This window comes from Bos indicus, chromosome 26 (genome assembly GCF_029378745.1).
Source record: "Bos indicus isolate NIAB-ARS_2022 breed Sahiwal x Tharparkar chromosome 26, NIAB-ARS_B.indTharparkar_mat_pri_1.0, whole genome shotgun sequence".
NCBI classification, from domain to species: domain Eukaryota; kingdom Metazoa; phylum Chordata; class Mammalia; order Artiodactyla; family Bovidae; genus Bos; species Bos indicus.
In genome coordinates this window covers 16232311-16241661 of record NC_091785.1, presented here as the reverse complement: position 1 = coordinate 16241661, position 9351 = coordinate 16232311, and the positions used below count along the sequence as shown (strand labels likewise).

General features: G+C 39.0%; 1 long non-coding RNA gene across 6 annotated transcripts in view; it reads left to right on the top strand.

Annotated features, from left to right (window-relative positions):
* LOC109553230 (uncharacterized) overlaps nucleotides 1–9351 on the top strand; it is a 52576-nt gene that overhangs the window by 24389 nt on the left and 18836 nt on the right. The gene's annotated exons all lie outside the window — the stretch shown is intronic.

Below are 9351 nucleotides of genomic sequence, written 5' to 3'. Positions count from 1 at the left end.
CCCACCATAACACTGATGCAAACTTCCCTAACCAGGAAACCCTGAAAAGCCACTCGTCCAACCATGTCCACAGGGAGCAACTTCCACAATAAAGAGCAACCACAAACTTCCAGCATACAGAAAGGCCACCCCAAACACAGCAATCTAAACAAGATGAAAAGGCAAAGAAATATTCAGCAGGTAAAGGAACATGATAAATGCCCACTAAGCCAAACAAAAGAGGAGGAGATAGGGAGTCTACCTGGAAAAGAATTCAGAATAATGATAGTAAAAATGATCCAAAATCTTGAAAACAAAATGGAGTTACAAGTAAATAGTCTGGAGACAAGGATTGAGAAGATGCAAGAAATATTTAGCAAGGAACTAGAAGACATAAAAAAGAGTCAATCAATAATGAATAATGCAATAACTGAGATCAAAAGCACTCTGGAGAGAACCAACAGTAGAATAACTGAGGCAGAAGATAGGATAAGTGAGGCGGAAGATAGAATGGTGGAAATAAATGAAACAGAGAGGAAAAAAGAAAAAAGAATTAAAAGAGATGAAGACAAACTTAGAGACCTCTGAGACAATGTCAAACACCCAAACATTCGAATCAGGAGTCCCAGAAGAAGAAGACAAAAAGAAAGGCCATGAAAAAATACTTGAGGAGATAATAGTTGAAAACTTCCCTAAAATGGGAAAGGAAATGGCCACACAACACCAAGAAACCCAGAGAGTCCCAAACAGGATAAATCAAAGGTGAAACAACCCAAGACACATATTAATCAAATTAACAAAGATCAAACATGGAGATCAAATATTAAAAGCAACAAGGGAAAAGCAACAAATAACACACAAGGGCATTCCCATAAGGATAACAGCTGATCTTTCAATAGAAACTCTTCAGACCAGGAGGGAATAGCAGATGTACTTAAAGTGATGAAAGAGAAAAACCTACAGCCCAGATTACTGTACCCAGCAAGGATCTCATTCAAATATGAAGGAGAAATCAAAAGCATTACAGACAAGCAAAAGCTGAGAGAATTCAGCACCACCAAACCAGCTCTTCAACAAATGCTAAAGGATCTTCTCTAGACAGGAAACAGAGAAAAGGTGTATAAACTCGAACCCCAAACAACAAAGTGAGGGCAATGGGATCATCAGTTCAGTTAAGTCGCTCAGTCGTGTCGGACTCTTTGCGACCCCATGAATCACAGCACGCCAGGCCTCCCTGTCCATCACCAACTCCCGGAGTTCACTCAGACTCACGTCCATCCATTCAGTGATGCTATCCAGCCATCTCATCCTCTGTCATCCCCTTCTCCTCCTGCCCCCAATACCTCCCAACATCAGAGTCTTTTCCAATGAGTCAACTCTTCGCATGGGGTGGCCAAAGTACTGGAGTTTCAGCTTTAGCATCATTATTTGCAAAGAAACCCCAGGGCTGATCTTCTTCAGAATAGACTGGTTGTACCTCCTTGCAGTCCAAGGGACTCTCAAGAGTCTTCTCCAACACCACAGTTAAAAAGCATCAATTCTTTGGGGCCTAGCTTTCTTCACAGTCCAACTCTCACATCCATACATGATCACAGGAAAAACCATAGCCTTCACTAGACTGACCTTTCTTAGCAAAGTAACGTTTCTCCTTTTCAATATGCTGTCTAGGTTGGTCATAACCTTCCTTCCAAGGAGTAAGCGTCTTTTAATTTCATGGCTGCAGTCACCATCTGCAGTGATTTTGGAGCCCCCAAAAATAAAGTCTGACACTGTTACCCCATTCATTTCCCATGAAGTTATGGGACCAGATGCCATGATCTTCATTTTCTGAATGTTGAGCTTTAAGACATTTTCACTCTCCTCTTTCACTTTCATCAAGAGGCTTTTGAGTTCCTCTTCACTTTCTGCCATAAGGGTGGTGTCATCTGCATATCTGAGGTTATTGATATTTCTCCCGGCAATCTTGAGTCCAGCTTGTGCTTCTTCCAGCCCAGCATTTCTCATGATGTACTCTGCATATAAGTTAAATAAGCAGGGTGACAATATACAGCCTTGATGTACTCCTTTTCCTATTTGGATCCAGTCTGTTGTTCCATGTCCAGTTCTAACTGTTGCTTCCTGACCTGCATATAGGTTTCTCAAGAACCAGGTCACGTGGTCTGGTATTCCCATCTCTTTCAGAATTTTCCACAGTTTCTTGTGATCCACACAGTCAAAGGCGTTTGCATAGCCAATAAAGCAGAAATAGATGTTTTTTCTGGAACTCTCTTGCTTTTTCGATGATCCAGCAAATGTTGGCAATTTGATCTCTGGTTCCTCTGCCTTTTCTAAAACTAGCTTGAACATCAGGAAGTTCACGGTTCACATATTGCTGAAGCCTGGCTTGGAGAATTTTGAGCATTACTTTACTAGCCTGTGAGATGAGGGCAGTTGTGTGATAGTTTGAGCATTCTTTGGCATTGCCTTTCTTTGGGATTGGAATGCAAACTGACCTTTTCCAGTCCTGTGGCCACTGCTGAGTCTTCCAAATGTGCTGGCATATTGAGTGCAGCACTTTCACAGCATCATCTCTCAGGATTTGAAATAGCTCCACTGGAATTCCATCACCTCCACTAGCTTTGTTCATACTGACACTTTCTAAGGCCCACTTAAGTTCACACTCCAGGGTGTCTGGCTCTAGGTGAGTGATCACACCATCGTGATTATCTTGGTCATGAAGATCTATTTTGTACAGTTCTTCTGTGTATTCTTGCCACCTCTTCTTAATATCTTCTGCTTCCATTAGGTCCATAGCATTTCTGTCCTTTATCAAGCCCATCTTTGCATGAAATGTTCCCTTGGTATCTCTAATTTTCTTGAAGAGATCTCTAGTCTTTCCCCTTCTGTTGTTTTCCTCTATGTCTCTGCACTGATCGCCAAGGAAGGCTTTCTTATGTCTCCTTGCTATTCTTTGGAACTCTGCATTCAAATGGGAATATCTTTCCATTTCTCCTTTGCTTTTCACTTCTCTTCTTTTCACAGCTATTTGTAATGCCTCCTCAGACAGCCATTTTGCTTTTTTGCATTTATTTTCCATTGGGGTGGTCTTGATCCCTGTCTCCTGTACAGTGTCATGAACCTCCATCCATAGTTCATCAGGCACTCTGTCTATCAGATCTAGTCCCTTAAATGTATTTCTCACTTCCACTGTATAATCATAAGGGATTTGATTTAGGTCATACCTGAATGGTCTAGTGGTTTTCCCTACTTTCTTCAATTTAAGTCTGAATTTGGCAATAAGGAGTTCATGATCTGAGCCACAGTCAGCTCCCAGTCTTGTTTTTGCTGACTGTATAGAGCTTCTTCATCTTTGGCTGCAAAGAATATAATCATTCTGATATCAGTGTTGACCATCTGGTGATGTCCTTGTGTAGAGTCTTCTCTTGTGTTGTTAGAAGAGGGTGTTTGCTATGACCAGTGGGATCATACTTATCAATAATTACCTTAAATGTAAATGGGTTGAATGTCTCAACCAAAAGACAAAGACTGGCTGATTGGGTACAAAAACAAGACCCCTATATATGCTGTATACAAGAGACCCACTTCAAAACAAGGGATACATACTGACTGAAAGTGAAGAGCTGGAAAAAGATATTTCATGCAAATGGAGACCGAAATAAAGCAGGAGTAGCAATAGTCATATCAGATAAAATAGACTTTAAAACAAAGGCTATGAAAAGAGACAAAGAAGGTCACTACATAATGATCAAAGTATCAATCCAAGAAGAAGATATAACAATTATAAATATATATGCACCCAACATAGGAGCACCACAATATGTAAGCAAATGGTAACAGGTACGAAAGGGGAAATTAACAGTAACACAATAATAGTGGGAGACTTTACTACTCCACTCACACCTATGGATAGATCAACTAAACAGAAAATTAGCAAGGAAACACAAACTTTAAATGATACAATGGACCAGTTAGAACTAACTGATATGTATAGGACATTTCACCCTAAAACAATGAATTTCACCATTTTCTCAAATGCACATGGAACCGTCTCCAGGATAGATCACATCCTGAGCCATAAAATTAGCCTTGGTAAATTAAAAAAAAAAAAAATCAAATCATTCCAAGCATCTTTTCTGATCACAATGCGGTAAGATAAGATGTCAACTACAGGAAAAGAAACTATTAAAAATACAAACATATGGAGGCTTAACAATGCACTTCTGGATAACCAACAAATCACAGAAGAAATCAAAATATACATAGAAATGAATGAAAATGAAAACACAGCAACCCCAAACCTAAGGGATTCAGTAAAAACAGTGCTAAGGGGATCAGATCAGATCAAATCAGTCACTCAGTCGTGTCTGACTCTTGCGACCCCGTGAATCGCAGCACGCCAAGCCTCCCTACCCACCACCAACTCTCGGAGTTCACTCAGACGCACGTCCATCGAGTCAGTGATGCCATCCAGCCATCTCATCCTCTGTCGTCCCCTTCTCGTCCTGTCCCCAATACCTCCCAGCGTCAGGGTCTTTTCCAATGAGTCAACTCTTCGCATGAGGTGGCCAAAGTACTGGAGTTTCAGCTTTAGCATCATTCCTTGCAAAGAAACCCCAGGGCTGATCTCCTTCAGAATGGACTGGTTGGATCTCCTTGCAGTCCAAGGGACTCTCAAGAATCTTCTCCAACACCACAGTTCAAAAGCATCAGTTCTTCGGTTCTCAGCCTTCTTCACAGTCCAACTCTCACATTCATACATGACCATAGGAAAAACCATAGCCTTGACTAGACGAACCTTTGTTGGCAAAGTAATGTCTCTGCTTTTCAATATGCTATCTAGGTTGGTCATAACTTACCTTCCAAGGAGTAAGCGTCTTTTAATTTTATGGCTGCAGTCACCATCTGTAGTGATTCTGGAGCCCAGAAAAATAAAATCTGACACTGTTTCCACTGTTTCCCCATCTATTTCCCATGAAGTGGTGGGACTGGATGCCATGACCTTAGTTTTCTGAATGTTGAGCTTTAAGCCAACTTTTTCACTCTCCACTTTCACTTTCATCAAGAGGCTTTTGAGTTCCTCTTCACTTTCTGCCATAAGGGTGGTGTCATCTGCATATCTGAGGTTATTGATATTTCCCCCGGCAATCTTGAGTCCAGCTTGTGCTTCTTCCAGCCCAGCGTTTCTCATGATGCACTCTGCATATAAGTTAAATAAGCAAGGTGACAATATACAGCCTTGACATACTCCTTTTCCGATTTGGAACCAGTCTATTGTTCCATGTCCAGTTCTAACTGTAGCTTCCTGACCTGCATAAAAATTTCTCAAGAGGCAGGTCAGGTGGTCTGGTATTCCCATCTCTTTCAGAATTTTCCACAGTTTACTGTGATCCACACAGTCAAAGGCTTTTGCATAGTCAATAAAGCAGAAATAGATGTTTTTCTGGAACTCTCTTGCTTTTTTGATGATCCAGCGGATGTTGGCAATTTGATCTCTGGTTCCTCTGCCTTTTCTAAAACTAGCTTGAACATCTGGAAGTTCACGGTTCACATATTGCTGAAGCCTGGCTTGGAGAATTTTGAGCATTACTTTACTAGCCTGTGAGATGAGGGCAGTTGTGTGATAGTTTGAACATTCCTTAGCATTGCCTTTCTTTGGGATTGGAATGAAAACTGACCTTTTCCAGTCCTGTGACCACTGCTGAGTTTTCCAAATGTGCTGGCATATTGAGTGCAGCACTTTCACAGCATCATCTTTCAGGATTTGGAATAGCTCAACTGGAATTCCATCACCTCCACTAGCTTTGTTTGTAGTGATGCTTTCTAAGGCCCACTTGACTTCACATTCCAGGATGTCTGGCTCTAGATGAGTGATCACACCATCGTGATTATCTGGGTCGTGAAGATCTTTTTTGTACAGTTCTTCTGTGTATTCTTGCCATCTCTTCTTAATATCTTCTGCTTCTGTTAGGTCCATACTATTTCTGTCCTATATCGAAGGTTCACTCAATACACGCTTACCTCAAGAAACAATAAAAAAGTCAAATAAATAACCTAATTCTACAACTAAAGCAACTAGAAAAGGAAGAAATGAAGAACTCCAAGGTTAGCAGAAGGAAATAAATCATAAAAATTAGGACAGAAATAAATGCAAAAGAAAAAATGAGACCATAGCAAAAATCAACAAAGCTAAAAGGTGGTTCTTTGAAAAGATAAATAAAATTGACAATCCATTAGCCAGACTCATCAAGAAAAAAAGGGAGAAGAATCAAATCAACAAAATTAGAAATGAAAACGGAGAAATCGCAACAGACAACACAGAAATACAAAGGATCATAAAACACTACTATCAGCAACCATATGCCAATAAAATGGACAACTTGGAAGAAATGGACAAAATCTTAGAAAAGTATAACTTTACGAAACTGAACCAGGAAGAAATAGAAAATCTTAACAGATCCATCACAAGCATGGAAATTGAAATTGTAATCAACAGTCTTCCAGCAAACAAAAGCCCAGGACCAGATGGCTTCACAGAAGAATTCTACCAAAAATTTAGAGAAGAGCTGACACCAATCCTACTCAAACACTTCCAGAAAATTGCAGAAGAAGGTAAACTTCCAAACTCATTCTATGAGGCCACCATCACCCTAATACCAAAACCTGACAAAGATGCCACAAAAAAAGAAAACTACAGGCCAATATCACTGATGAACTCAGGTGGGAAAATCCTTAGCAAAATTCTAGCAAACAAAATTGAACAACATATTGAAAAGATCATACATCATGACCAAGTGAGCTTTATCCCGTGAATACAAGGATTCTTCAATATCCACAAATCAATCAATGTGATACACCACATTAAAATTTGAAAGATAAAAACCATATGATTATATCAATAGATGCAGAGAAAGCCTTTGACAAAATTCAACATCCATTTATGATAGAAACTCTCCAGAAAGCAGGAAGAGAAGGAACATACCTCAACATAATAAAAGCTATATATGACAAACCCACAGCAAACATTATCCTCAATGGTGAAAAACTGAAAGCACTTCGAAGCCCTAAAGTCAGGAAAAGGACAAGGGTTCCCACTCTCAACACTACTCTTCAACATAGTTTTGGCCACAGGAATCAGAGCAGAAAAAGAAATAAAAGGAATCTAGATTGGAAAAGAAGAAGTAAAATGCTCACTGTTTGCAGATGACATGATCCTCTACATAGAAAACCCTAAATATGCCACCAAAAAATTACTAGAGCTAATCAATGAAGATAGTAAAATTGCAGGATATAAACTTAACACACAGAAATCCCTTGCATTCCTATACACCAAAAATGAGAAAACAGAAAGAGAACTTAAGGAAACAATTCCATTCACCATTGCAATGAAAAGAATAAAATACTTAGGAATATATCTACCTAAAGAAACTAAAGACCTATATATACAAAACTATAAAGCACTAATGAAAGAAATCAAAGATGACGCAAATAGATGGAGAAATATACTGTGTTCATGGAGTGGAAGAATCAATATAATGAAAATGAGTATGCTACCCCAAGCAATCTATACATTTGATGCAATCCCTATCAAGCTACCAAAGGTATTTTTCAGAGAACTAGAACAAATAATTTCACAATTTGTATGGAAATACAAAAAAACCTCGAATAGCCAAAGCAATCTTAAGAAAGAAGAATGGAACTGGAGGAATCAACCTGCCTGACTTCAGACTATACTACAAAGCTACAGTCATCAAGACAGCATGGTACTGGCACAAAGACAGAAATATAGATCAATGGAACAAAATAAAATAATAAGAGATAAATCCATGCACCTATGGACACCTTATCTTTGACAAAGGAGGCAAGAATATATAATGGAGAAAAGAAAATCTCTTTAACAAGTGGTGCTGGGAAAACTGATCAACCACTTATAAAAGAATGCAACTAGAACACTTTTTAACACCACACACAAAAATAAACTCAAAATGGATTAAAGATCTAAATGTAAAACCAGAAACTATAAAACACCTAGAGGAAAACATAGGCAAAACACTCTCTGACATAAATCACAAGCAGGATCCTCTATGACCCACTTCCCAGAATATTGGAAATAAAAGCAAAAATAAACAAATGGGACCTAATTAAACTTAAAAGCTTTTGCACAACGAAGGAAAGTATAAGCAAAGTGAAAAGACAGCCTTCAGAATGGGAGAAAATAATAGCAAACAAAGCAAATGACAAGGGATTAATCTCAAAAATATACAAGGAAGTCCTGCAGCTGAATTCCAGAAAAATAAATGACCCAATCAAAAAATAGGCCAAAGAACTAAACAAACATTTCTCCAAAGAAGACATACAGATGGCTAACAAACACATGAAAAGATGCTCAACATCACTCATTATCAGAGAAATGCAAATCAAAACCACAATGAGGTACCATCTCACGCTGGTCATAATGGCTGCTATCAAAAAGCCTACAAACAGTAAATGCTGGAGAGGATGTGGAGAAAATGGAACCTTCTTACACTGTTGGTGGGAATGCAAACTAGTACAGCCACTATGGAGAACAGTGTGGAGATTCCACAAAAAAACTGGAAATAGAACTGCTATATGACCCAGAAATCCCACTGCTGGGCATACACACTGAGGAAACCAGAATTGAAAGAGACACGTGTACCCCAATGTTCATCACAGCACTGTTTATAATAGCCAGGACATGGAAGCAGCCTAGATGTCCATTGGCAAGTGAATGGATAACAAAGCTGTGGTACATATACACAATGGAATATTACTCAGCTATTAAAAGAAGGCATTTGAATCAGGTCTAATGAGGTGGATGAAACTGAAACCTATTATACAGAGGGAAGTAAGTCAGAAAGAAAAACATCAATATAGTATATTAATGCATATATATGGAATTTAGAACAATGCTAACAATGACCCTATATGCGAGACAGCATGAGAGACACAGTGTAAAGAAGAGTCTTTTGGACTCTGTGGGAGAAGGCGAGGGTGGGATGATTTGAGAGAATAGGATTTAAATATGTATATTATCATATGTGAAACAGATTGCTAGCCCAGGTTCAAGGCATGAGACTGGGTGCTCAGGGCTGGTGCACTGGGATGACCCTGAGGGATGGGATGAGGAGAGAGGAGGGAGGAGAGTTCAAGATGGGGAACACATGTATACCCATGACTGATTCATGTCAATGTATGGCAAAAACCACTACAATATTGTAAAGTAATTAGCCTCCAATTAAAATAAGTACATTAATTAAAAAAAAAAAAAACTGAAGCAACTCAACATGCATACACAGGATTTATTTATATTTTATAATAGGAAATTTGTACCTTTTGACCAGGTTCATTCATTTT